General features: G+C 38.7%; 1 protein-coding gene across 5 annotated transcripts in view; it reads left to right on the top strand.

Moving 5' to 3' along the window:
* The first annotated feature begins 426 nt into the window (after positions 1-426).
* Positions 427-13553, top strand: part of LOC140482978 (tyrosine-protein phosphatase non-receptor type 14-like) — a 259454-nt gene continuing 246327 nt past the window's right edge. For 2 of the 5 annotated variants that reach the window (XM_072580789.1, XM_072580788.1), the window contains exon 1: positions 427-924. The gene's annotated coding sequence lies outside the window, so the exon portion shown is untranslated. Of the gene's footprint in view, positions 925-1165; positions 1189-8480; positions 8564-13553 lie in introns of those variants that run through there. The other 3 variants (XM_072580790.1, XM_072580793.1, XM_072580794.1) reach the window with 3 other exon arrangements.

The raw sequence follows: 13553 nt of genomic DNA on the forward strand, positions 1-13553 counted from the left end.
GAGTTGAAACGTTTGAAGTCCATAATTTCCACATGGTGTCACTCGTGAGCTGGTCTGAACAAATAAGTGTCATGGTTTGGCAGGAGATCCCCAAAGCATAACAATCCCATAGCCCGATTAACCAACTCTGTGAATTCCCAACTAAAGCAAATACGTTACTGTGAGAATTCATTATCTTCCAGGTGTTCAATGTGGTGTACATTTAAGGTAAAAGGAATACAATTTTGATTTTAATTCGGCCAAGAGGAAAAGCACACTGGGTTAGCAAAGTAATCTCCCACTGATTACTCAAAAAATATTGCTTTGGAAAAGTAACCTATTCAATGCATAATTAAAGAGTTGCAGGACAGCTTTAAATCGACGTTGGCTGGGTGTGTTTTCGGTGTGTGACCATTAAGAAGCAACGACATCTCAGCCCTTCATCAGCTCGCATTCCTCACATTCCACATTTCTGATGTCACGAGGCGCAGATCTTTTTTTTCAAACCCACAAACTGTGACCATGTTATTTAATCGAAAATAGTCTCGGCTGCAACTAGGAAAAAAGAAGGGAGAGAGATTACAAACAAAAAAACAACTTGGCGACCATAAAGGCAACTCTGACCGCTGGCAATTGCTTTAGAGTTCGGAACAACAAACAAGAAAGAGGGCAGAAAGAAAGTTTCACCAAACAAAAGTAGTTCTTGAGCGGATGAGGTAGGCTCTCCGTGTAACTTCAAACACTTTTGGTGAGCAGACGGATCCCGGTCCCGACGTCTTTTAGACCAGTGGATCCTTTATCTAGACAGGGGGATTTCGTGCTAGTCTCTGCTTGTAGAAACTTTTTTTTCCCCAAAAGAAAGAAACACGTTTGGAAAGTTTGAAGGGACGCGTGCAGTTTGTGGTTTTAATGGACTGATCAGACACGATAAAGACATGTAAACAGGTAAGGGAACCGGAGATTCCTAATTCTAGGACCTTGTCTATTTGATTGAATGTGGAAGATAGATACACCAGAGAGAGAGGGAAATGTCGCCTCTTTACTTGATCCAAGATTTCCACTCGTCCTTGAGTGGTTTGAAGGAGTAAGTCAGACATGCCTATTAAAGGGAGGCTGTCTGCCTTACACTCTGGCTCAACTGCCAGCATTCCTCGACAGCCCCTTTTTTATTACAGCCTCCTTGATGGCGAGGGGAAGGTTCAAGCCAAGGTATGACAGCTTTTATTTGTTCAGATTCAATTCTGCATCATACAGTGCTTATAACTGAAATCTATGGCCCGCCCTGCAAGGAGGCTAACTTCAGGCTGCACTTTGTTGCCGCATATTTAAAGAGACCGTCTCATGTTTCGTTGGTCGATTGAGCTAATGAAATAAATGTAATAATGCCATAACCGCCGACACATTTTATTTAAAAGATGCTTTACTAGAATTAACGTTTTTTAAGTTTCAAAGCTGTGTTTTTTAAATGTAAGATAAACTGAGAGATAAACGCGATGATTCTTTGTGCAGGAGACGAGGGTTAAATTTTACTTAATTACGAGGAATTGATCCACTTGATGGGTTCAGATGATTTCTCAAACCATGAAAGCAAAATTTGAAATAAGAATATGACTTTTAAATGAATTACCTGCATTTTGATGTTGGATTGTTGCTTAAACTTGTCAAAATAAGATTTTTTTTGTTCCAAGTTGGCTTCTGCATCTTTACAATTCGTGTTCTTTTCTGATTGAAGTACCCTAGTGGAGACAAAGGATAGCGTTGACTTTGAGGAGTCAGTTCACTTAATGAATGCATCTTCTACAATTTTCAGTTCTGCAATTTAATTTTGACACTTGCATAAAAATGCTGGAATTTTTGTCTAAAGTTTCGAATGAAGCTTCTGACTATATTTTTCATATTTGTTGAATTTTACATGTATTCAATGTGCCTTTTTAAACAGACTAAAATTGACAACATTCAGTCACCAGTAGTGTAAACAACCTGATCTGAATTCCCACTTGTCCTCTGATCCACTTTATGGACTAATCAACTGTAATGGACTTGCAATTTGAAGCATATGACCTATGGATATGCCGGAGTTCAAATTCAGGGGAAATATGTGGTGTAAACACCAGATGAAAGTAACCTTGAGTTAATGCTGTCACATTTTCAAGAAGATCCAGCAGCTTGAGGAATCCTAGACTTTTTAATTCTCTTATGAAAAGTGATAGTATTTTGGACTGAAGCAATAAGGTCAAAGATATTGGACAATCTGATTATTGTTTATACATTGGAATTATGTTTCTTTACAGAAGTGTTTGAGATAACACTAACTCTTAAAGTCAACCTGTTATGATATCAGGTTATGTTTACAACACTATTGGATGACCTTAGTTTTGATTAATGTTCACTGTTAAAAACCAGAACCCAATATCTTCAGCTCTTCTTGGCTTTCTTGTAAAATCTAAGGGATCTGAAACATTTGACAGAAATATATTACTGTAAATCAGCTGCATTACAACAGTAACTACACGTCAAATGTACTTCATTGACTGTAAATCATTGAGATGTCTCCTGCTTGGGGAAAGCACGATATCATTGTGTATCATTCTTTAATTTTAAAAATATGGATGTTCAATGTAATGTTTCTTTTTTCAACTAATTTGCACTTATGGAATTTCCTTGTTTTAGGTTTTTATTTAACATATATTCACCTAATTTCATGCCTGCAACTGAAATTGTATACAAAATCAGTTTGTAGGCCATCACTAATACAGCTGCCAGTAGGCATTAGAGACCACCCAGATGTAAGTTTTCAGTCATGCTGTGTGTATCTGTTACTTTCTCATTGAGTCAAAATCCCAAAGCTCCCTTCTTAACCACACTGTGAGCATACCTCCACCATACAGACTGCAATGGAATAACAAGGCAGCTCACTACCACCTGCTCATGGAGTAGTGATGAGATAATAAATGCTGGCCATGCTAACTGCATTCTGTGAGTGGATATTTTAAAATAAAAGTCGCAATTAGAAATGGTCTCTTTTTGATGAGATGTCAGAGTGATGCTGTGTCTACTTGTTGAGCAGTTGTAAAAAATCTCATGGTACTGTTGAATGAAGACCTTGTTTTAAGTGCTGCTAGATTTCCTACATTACAAAAATGATTAAATTTTTAAAAGCATATAATTGGCGTTGCAGTGTTTTGGGATGTTCTAAGGTTATGAAAGGCATGATAAAAATGCAAATAAAAGCAAATTACTGTGGATGCTGGAGATCTGAAATAAAAAGTAGTGTTTGAGAATGTAGCACCTGTGGAGTGAAAAATGTTAACATTTCAAGCCCCATGGCTCTTCCTCCCTGAAGAGTCCTATGGTGCTCAAATTGTAATCTGTTTCTCTCTCCACGCGTGCTAGGTTTCTACAGGACTTTTTCTGTTGATTTAAAAATACAAGTTCTTCAGTTGATGTTGACTGATCCTACATTTATTATGAAATTCTTGATGTCTTGTTAAGATTAAAATCACACACCAGGTTATAGTCCAACAGGTTTATTTAGAAGCACTAACTTTTGGAGCGCTACTCCTTCTTCAGGTAGCTGTGAAACAGGATCATAAGACAGATTTATAGCAAAAGATTACACTGTTATGCAACTGAAATGATATATTGAACAAATCAAGATTGCTGTTAGGTCTTTCATCTTTTTAGAATGGGTTGCAGGTTTCGGTTCATTAATAGTATCTCCCAGAACTTCTTTTAAGTCATATTCCCGAGATAAGTAAAGGTTTTATTTTGTAAAAAAAGTGACGTCTCTGCTCAAGCAATGCATTAAATGTGTAAGCTCAGAATCTGTCTGTATCCCAATCTTGAATTAGAACTGGTTCTATTTCCAAACTAGGAATTATAAAATAGTGCATGGATTGACTGTCTGCAGATTGTGTGCTTCTTGAGAAAAATAAAATGTTTCTGCAAATGCAAATTCATCGAATAGAAATCTTTTGTGTGTGTGTGAGAGAGAGATGGAGTATAAACATGAGGGTGTATTTGTATGTGTGTAAGAGAGAGAGTGTATAGTGTAGCGGGGTCGCGTGTAGTGTGACATGAACCTAACATCCTGGTTGAGGCCACCCTCATGGGTTCCCTACTTGGCTACACTACAGTTGACCCCGCTACACTATATTCGCTCTCTCCCTCGCTCTCACACACACTCACTCATTCATACATATACTCACACACTCATGTAATCTCTTACTCTCACACACATCCACACACACACACACACACACACACACGCACACACATCCACGCACATGCCCTCTCACAGGTTTACATTCCATCACACTCACACACACTTTACCAATCATGCAAACACCAACTCTCACGCGCTCTCACACTCGCACACAATCTCATGCACACTCACATTCTCTCTCATGCACATACATACACACATTCACACACAAGTCTATGGTTTGAATTTGTATTTGCAGATACATTCTATTTTGCTCCAAAAGCACACAATCTGCATGCAGTCAATCCATGTAATATTTTATAAATTCCACTTTGGAAATAGAACCGGCCTGACTCAAGACTGGGATAGAGACAGATTATGACCTCACATCTTGTTGGAGCTGAGATGACACTTTTAATAAACCTTAACTTATCTCGAGAATGTGACTTAAAAAAGTTCTGGGATTTACATATTAATGAACCAAAACCTGCAACCCATTCTAAAAGATGAAAGACTTAACAGCAATCTGGGTTTGTTCATTCTGACATTTCAGTTGCATGACACTGTAATCGTTGGCTATAAATTCTGTGTTAAATGCTCCTCTTTCACAGCTACCTGATGAAGGAGCAGCGCTTCCAAATAAACCTATTTGACTATATCCTGATGTTGTGTGATTTTTTTTTTTCACTTTGATCACTCCAGTCCAACACTGGCTCCTCCTCATCTTGTTAAGGTGTCAGCAGGTATTTTTAAATTGTGATGTGGTGGGTGTTCCTCCAGTGAAGCCAGGCATGTCCAAAATGCTTAAACACAATTTGACTCTTATTTGATTTTTGTTTAGTACAAGAGAATATAGCTTTAAGATCTTTTTACACTTTGATGAAATGCAAATTCATTTTTCTGAAATTATATTGGCAGCCATATTTGTTTTGTGCAGATCAGGTGTGATGCCCTTCAACAACGACTGTGTTTAAAAATATTAACTTGGATTTGTCTTGCAACTTTCACGACCTGTTCATCTCAAACTTCTTTTATAGTGAATAAACTGCAGTTAACGTTGTAGGAAACTTAACCACAATGTCTTCATTCAATAATCTCCCACAAAGAGCAATGTAATAAGACCCAGATAAATATTTTAATAGGAATGAACCAAAACTTGAAACAAAAAATTCTTTCCCCGTTCCCTGAAATCTTTTAGCTGCGCAATTCTCCAATATACTTACGATCCTCTAATTGTTACCTTTTTGAGAATTTCTGATTCTAATTGTATTTTTTTGTGTAGCAATGCCTTTGACTGAAAAGCCCTAAACTTTGGACTTTAATCCAAAACCTGTTTTTATGCCTTTCCTGCTTTCGTTTGCTGTCTGTAGATCAAACCTTTAATTGTCTGCCATAATATCCCTATGCATGCCTTTATACCAAATATTGTTTAATCGTGCACCTTCTGGATGTAGGTTTGCTTGATGAGTTGAAAGGTCCATTTCCAGATGTTTCTTTACCCGACTAGGTAACATCTTCAGTGTGCCTCAGGCGAAGCACTGCAGATAATTCCTGCTTTCTATTTATATGTTTGGGTTTCTTTTGGGTCGGTGATGTTGTTTCCTGTGGTGAAGTCACTACCTGTTTATTTTTGGATTAGTGGTGCTGGAAGAGCACAGCAGTTCAGGCAGCATCCAACCAGCAGCGAAATCGACGTTTCGGGCAAAAGCCCTTCATCAGGAATAGGGGCTTTTGCCTGAAACGTCGATTTCGCTGCTCGTTGGATGCTGCCTGAACTGCTGTGCTCTTCCAGCACCACTAATCCAGTATTTGGTTTCCAGCATCTGCAGTTATTGTTTTTACCTGTTTTATTTTTCTCAGGGGATGGTAGATGGGGTCTAACTCGATGTGTTTGTTGATAGAATTCCAGTTAGAATGCCATGCTTCTAGGAATTCTTGTGTGTGTCTTTGTTTGGCAGAAGCACGGCATTCCAGCTGGAACTCTATCAACATACACATCGAGTTAGACCTCATCTACCATCCCCTGAGAAAAAGCACAGGAAGTGACTTCACCACAGGAAACAACATCACCAACCCAAAGAAATCCAAACATATAACTAGAAAGCAGGAATTATCAGCAGTGGTTCGCCTGAGGCCCACTGAATATGTTACTTTGTAGGGTGATGAAACGTCTGGAAATGAACCTTTCAGCTCAGTGAGCAAACCTACATCCAGAACCTCAACCTGAGCTACAAATCTTAAAACTGATCATGCACCTTTTGATGAACCTAGGGAAGTTTTGTGATTGTAGGTGATACATAAATGCACATTGAGTTTGAAAAGTCCTGTTGACGGAAATTTGGCTTAACTTTTCTGGTATTTTTATTTGTTTAGGCCTGTTTTGAATAGAGATTGACAGCAATTTCTGTGTTTATTAAAGAAGGTGACATATTGCATTGCCCACGTATTGGCAAGGGGGTGTTGTCAACTTTTATAAATCAGGTGTCTAAATGTTTGAGTAAATGGAAGATTGTTTCATGTGCTAGTTAATAATCTGCACTGTGGTCAGTTTAAATATTCTGAAAAGTTTTAATGCAGAATAACGTCAGTGACATTATCTTTTGTTTAGAATGCAGCCATTACTTTGCAAATTGGACTTTCAAGGTGATCGTGTCGAATTCATTTGGGCTATAGCATCTATCTTAGCTGTGCTGTGAAATTGTGTAGATGCTGACACAGTTTAAGACTCTTGTTTTCACATTGTAATTGCCTTAATGAGGCCTAGGTCAGTTCTAGGGAGTGATTGGCACAAAAGCCAAATGATAGTAATTCACACTGAATCACAGAGTAAGAAATTTAACTTTTTAAAAAAACTCTTTCTACACTCCTTGTGTGGGATTTTGCATATGATTAGTAGGTACATTTTCACCACTTTGCACATGCCTATTCATTTTCTGTATGTAGTGATTGACTGACTGAGAGCCTGGCTCACTGCCTTTATTCCTGATTGAAGGGCTTTTGCCAGAAACGTCGATTTCGCTGCTCCTTGGATGCTGCCTGAACTGCTGTGCTCTTCCAGCACCACTAATCCAGTATTTGGTTTTCAGCATCTGCAGTTATTGTTTTTACCTCCGTTGATTTTAACCCTACTGCGAATCCTCTTGCAAGGATGCCTGCCTTGAAGAAGTTTTCCTCCTCTCTCTACAAGAATCTCAGGGAGTCCCTCTCCCACTGACTCTCTCCCCACCCCCACCCTCCCCTAGCTTATCTCTCCACGCTTCAGGCTCACTGCCTTTATTCCTGATGAAGGGCTTTTGCCCGGAACGTCGATTTCGCTGCTCCTTGGATGCTGCCTGAACTGCTGTGCTCTTCCAGCACCACTAATCCAGTATGAGAGCCTACCCCTGCCTGTGAATTTTGAAATTTATTTGTTTTCATGGGGGAGCTGAGTTCCCTTTGGTTCTGTTGACAAGCAGCTTGTTTTAGCAGCACTATTTAACTTTTAAAAATCAGACAACACCAGGTTATAGTCCAACAGGCTTATTTGGAAGCATTAGCTTTTGGAACCCTGCTCCTTCAGGTGGTTGTTGAGTTAAGATCGTAAGACACAGAATTTATAGCAGCAGTTTACAGTGTGATGCAACTGAAATTAATATATTGAAAAAGACCTGGATTGTTTAAGTCTCTGATCTTTTAGAATGACCATGTTGTGTGAGTTTTATCTTTGTACATCCCAGTCCAACACCAGCACCTTCAAGTCATGGAACTTTCAGATGAGAAGTCACATTTACAAGCAATGTTTATTACAACTTTGCTCTTTTACTTGCATGCAAATAAATAATTACATTTTAGCAATTTAAGATCCAAGTCATTCCATATCATCCTTTTGAAATGTCAGGATTACAATTTTATTTTGTTACCTGTATTAAAATGGACATTAATGTATTCATTTCAAAGCCAAATATTGCTGATTCACTGTATTAAATTGAGTAAGCAAAATAGTGTTCTGGAGTGTAATTCCAAACAATGTAATAAAAACAATACAAATGTGGCTTTCTGCAAAATAATCATGTGCAGAAATAAAATCTTCTGACTAATTATTAAATTTGGAACCAATTGAGATTGTTATTGCTTCAAATTGTTACAGCAACAATGGATTTATGTATGAGTTAAAAAATTTATGAAATTACTGTACTCTTTCTCTATTATTAGTTAGGCCTTTTAGGAATAATAAGTGCAAGTTTTTGTAAATTTACTTTACTACATTGCTTCTGTTCTGCTTCTGCCAGCACTATGACCAACGATTGAACTATTACTTTGGTAAATCACCTGATTCACTGGTCTCCAGGATGCCCATGTAGAACTCTAGATGGCAGACCCATCACACATGCAAGAAACATGGTCAGACTTCTTTTGTTAATACCAACTGATGTTGCCCTAGAAGAATGACTAAATGAAGAATATACTCCTGTTGGCTGTCTGTACTATATTTTATCATGGCAGTTGCTGATTCGCAATTCATACAGTGCCTGCTTGTTTTAACAGTTATAAAATTCAGTCAGTGTTGCATGGAGCAGATGCTTTTTTTCACTTCCACAAGGATACCTTCAAGGCTGGTCCCATTATTAATTTTCTAACCTCTGCCTTGAAGGGGCCAACACTTAAGCTACCTTTTCCTCTTTTTATTTAAGTAACTGAAGCTTTTACTGTCTGTTTTATATTTCCCCTGGGTTTTCTCTCATGCTCCAATTTCTCCCTCAATTTTTAGTCATCCTTTGCTGATTTCTAAAATTTTTCCCAGTCTTCTGAGCCATGCTAACCTTTGCAACATGGTGTAATGTTTCTCTGTTTATACCATGCATAACTTCCTTACTAATCACAGATTCTTCTCATAAAAACTTCAGAATATAATCTCTAATGATTTCAAAAATCTCCTTTTTATAGAGGTATCATTGCTGCTAGTTTGAATAGTTCTTTGATCAAAAATTGAATATTTTAGAATTTCCTATATACATTTTGTTGTAAGTGTCCCATTATTGCAAATTCCGAAAGGGGCTTTTCTTTCCTTCGAATCATAGAATCCCTATAGTGCAGAAAGAAGCAGTTTGGCCCATCCATTCAGCACCGATCCTCCAAAGAATATCCCAGCCAGAGCTAACCCCCTCTCTCTTACCTAGTAACACTGTATGGCTAACCATGGCCAATCCACTCCACCTACACATCTTTGGACTGTTGGGGAGGGGAGCTGGAGCACCCACAGGAAATCCATGCAGACATCAGGGAGAACGTCCAAACTTAACATAAATGGTTTCCTGAGGGTGGAATTGAACTCAGGTGCTTTGAGGCAACAGTATTAATCACTGTGCCACCCGCACTACCTTTATTTAACTTATTCCTTTTTAACTTTTGCCTTAGCCTAGCTTATTTTTCATTATATTTTCATGCTATATTCACCACGTTGTTGAATCTTCAGGCTGTTTAATTCAGGAATTGGCTCAAGTATTTCGTAAAATACCGGTATAAAATAATGGTGTACAGATACGTTAATAAATTTTAGTCTAAGTATTGACTCTTATTAGCTCATGAAGGAGACCTTTAAACATCAAATCTCTGTGGATGGATGGTTCTTTTTTGATCAGGTACTATTTCAAATGCATGACTTTCAGAGTGTCTTAGTGAGAATGTTGGCTCACTGGATCACTTTCATGACTTTGCTCTGTATTGATATGATTATATGCAGAGATACATTTCACATGAAAAGCATCCCTTTAATTGTATACTCTGTGTCCTAATGAAGGGCTTATGCCTGAAACATCAATTCTCCTGCTCCTTGCATGCTGTCAGACCTGCTGTGCTTTTCCAACACTACACCCTCTTGACTCTGTAATGTTATCAAGAATAACATTAGGAGAATGGCACAGTTCAGCCCTATCACTGCTATGATAGTTAATCTGATTTCTATGATTTGACATTGTAGTTTAAGGTTGAACTGGTTTAAATAGCTTTAGACGTATGGCATGTATGATATTTCAGCAACTTAAATAGGTGGAGTATAGATGGTTGAATAATTTAATTTGTTACATTTCATCAGCTACCCAGCAAACCAGAATAGATGCACAGAAGTTAGAACTTAGCAACAAGCCATTTGGTCCATGTCAACATCTATTCTACAAGGGAGCAAGTACTGTTTTAATATATTTGTCTGCCCTGTTCCCACATTTCTTCCACATCTTTGCTTCATCGACCTATGCAATCTAATCTTGAATTTTAAAGAAGTTGTGATCTCAAATATGAAGAGAATTCTTCAGATTCGCGGTGGGTTTAAGGTGACCTGACTGCTTCAAAGACGTTCAGAATTAAGGCAGCCATCTGTGCAGACTCTGTAATTTGATACTTTAACCAGGAAGGGCAACAGGACTCTGGGACATTGTTGGCTGCTAGTCTGGACTGCACAAAGGATTGGAATTTGTCCAGTTGGCTGCAAATAACCCTCAAGCCAATACCCTAATGGGTAAGGTGACCTTCTGTGACTAGCAGTGAGAAGCGTGTAGTGATTGATGCAAATATTAAACTTAAGTAATTCCCACCATATACCTGGACATTCTTTAAGGCTTAAGTCATAGGGTTCTATAGCATGGAAATAGACCCTTCGGTCCAACTTGTCCATGCTGGCCAGATATCCAAAATGAATCTAGTCCTATTTGTCAGCATTTGGCCCATATCCCTCTAAATCTTTTCTGTTCATGTACCTATTGGATGCCTTTTAAATGTTGTAATTGTATCAGCCTCCACCAATTCCTCTGGCAGCTCACTTCATATACACACCACCCTCAACATGAAACAGTTGCTCTCTAGATCCATTTTAAAATTTTCTCCTCTCACATTAAGCCTCTGCCCTCTAGTCTTTGACTCCCTTACTCTGGGGAAATGATCTTGGCTATTTACTTTATCCATGCCCCTCATGATTTTCTCTAAGGTCACCTCTCAGCCTCCGAAGTTCCAGGCAAAGTAGTTCCAGCCTATTCAGTCTCTCCCCATAGTTCAAACCCCCAAAATTGGCAACATCCTTGGAAATCTTTTCTGAACCCTTTTCAAGTTTCACAACATCCTTCCACTAGGAAAGAGACCAGAATTGCAAACAATATTCCAAAAGTGACCTGACCAATGTCCTGTACAGCTGCATCATGACCTATACTCAGTGCACTGACCAATAAAGGCAAGCATACTGAACGTCACCTTCACTATCCTATCTACCTGTGACGCCACTTTCAAGGAGCTATGAGCCTGTACTGAGGTCTCTTTGTTTGGCAACACTCCCATTACTTACCATTAAGTGTTAAACTGTTGCTCTGATTTGCCTTTCCAAAATGTAGCACGTCCCATTTATCTAAATTAACCTCCATGTGCCACTCCCCTGCCCATCAGCCCATCTGATCAAAATCCCATGGTACTCTGAAGTAACCTTCTTCGCTGTCCACTACACTACCAATTTTGGTGTCACCTGCAAACTTGCTAACTATACCTCCTATGTTTACATCCAAATCATTTGTATAAATGACTAAAAGCAGTGGATCCAGCACCGATCCTTGTGACACACCACTGGTCACAGGCCTCCAGATCCTGTCACCCTAACCTAATTTTTGTGAATTTGTTCAAATTAAATTGGGTATGCCCTTTTGAAAGTGAACCTGCGCTAGACATCAGACATTTTTCAGGAAATTTTTAAATTGGATGAAAACTTCCATGTATGGAACACATGTAGAGGTAGTCTTAAAGTATTTATTGAAGAGGATCTGGATTACAAACCTGAAATAAAATTATGTATTTGAATTCATTTTACTTGATGAATTCATGCATTCTGCTGTGGCACTGTGCTTTGGATTCAAGCTTTGGCTCATATTTGGTTTGCTGCAGCAAAAAATCTCCATTGTTATTCGTTATGCTATGGCTCATGCTTAAAAGCCTATTTTCGGACATTAAGGACATTGTCTGTGATAGGCATTTATGTCTGGCCAAATGAGTGAGGAAGAACTGGGATGGTGGAGAGTTGGGGGAGTTGAACTTTTATTCATTGTGCCCTACCTATTGTATGAATCTCAATTTGGAAATTTAAAAGCAATGTCAGGAATAGTAGAAGTAAAATACTGTGAATGCTGATGGTTGAAAATAGGAGTGCTTGAGCAATCCTGCTGGTCTGGCAGTTTCTCTACTTCTCTCTTCAGAGTTAACATTTGAAGTCATATAGACATAGAGATGTACAGCATGGGAAGAAACCCTTCAGTCTAACTAGTCCATGCCAACCAGATATCTTAAATTATTCTAGTCACATTTGCTAGCATATGGCCCATATCACTTTAAACCTTTCCTATTCACAACATCTTTGCTATAGCAGGTAGACCAGAATTGCGCACACTATTCCAAAAGTTAAAAATCACACAACACCAGGTTACAGTCCAACAGGTTTATTTGGAAGCACTAGCTCTCGCAGTGCTGCTCCTTCATCAGGTAGCTGTGGAGCAGGACCATAAGACACAGAATTTATAACAAAAGATTATAGTGTCATGCAACTGAAATGATATATTGAACAATATATTCAACATATCGTTTCAGTTGCATGACACTGTAAACTTTTACTATAAATTCTGTCTTATAGTCCTGCTTCACAGCTACCTGATGAAGGAGCAGCACTGCGAGAGCTAGTGCTTCCAAATAAACCTATTGGACTGTAACCTGGTGTTGTGATTTTTAACTTTGTCTACTCAGTCGAACACCGGTTTCTCCACATCATCTATTCCAAAAGTGGCCTAACCAATGTTGTGTAGGTTGTATTCAATGCTCTTCCAATAAAGGGAAGCATACTAAATGCCTTCTTCACTATCCTATCTACCTGTGACTCCACTTTCAAGGAACTATGAACCTCCACTCCAAGGTTTCTTTGTTCAGCAACATTCCTCTGGGCCTAAACATTAAGTGTGGAAGTCCTGCCCTGATTTTGCCTTTCCAAAATGCAGCACCTCTCATTTATCTAAATTAAACTGCATCTGCCACTCCTCAGCCCATCAGTCCATCTGATCAAGATCCTGTTGTCCTCCTAGGTAACCTTCTTCATTGTCCACTACACCTTCAATTTTGGTGTCATCTGCAAACTTACTAACTATACCTCCTGGTCACATCCAATCATTTCTATAAATGACAAAAAACAGTGGACCCAACACGGATCCTTGTACCACACCACTGGTCACCGGCTTCTAGTCTGAAAAGCAACCTTCCATGTGTCCCTCGCTGATACCATCATGCCAGTTCTGTATCCAAATGGCTAGTTCTTCCTGTATTCCCTGTGTTCTAACCTTTCTAACCAGTCTACCATAAGGAACCTTGTCAAATGTTCATC

The sequence above is a fragment of the Chiloscyllium punctatum genome, chromosome 11 (assembly GCF_047496795.1).
Source record: "Chiloscyllium punctatum isolate Juve2018m chromosome 11, sChiPun1.3, whole genome shotgun sequence".
NCBI classification, from domain to species: domain Eukaryota; kingdom Metazoa; phylum Chordata; class Chondrichthyes; order Orectolobiformes; family Hemiscylliidae; genus Chiloscyllium; species Chiloscyllium punctatum.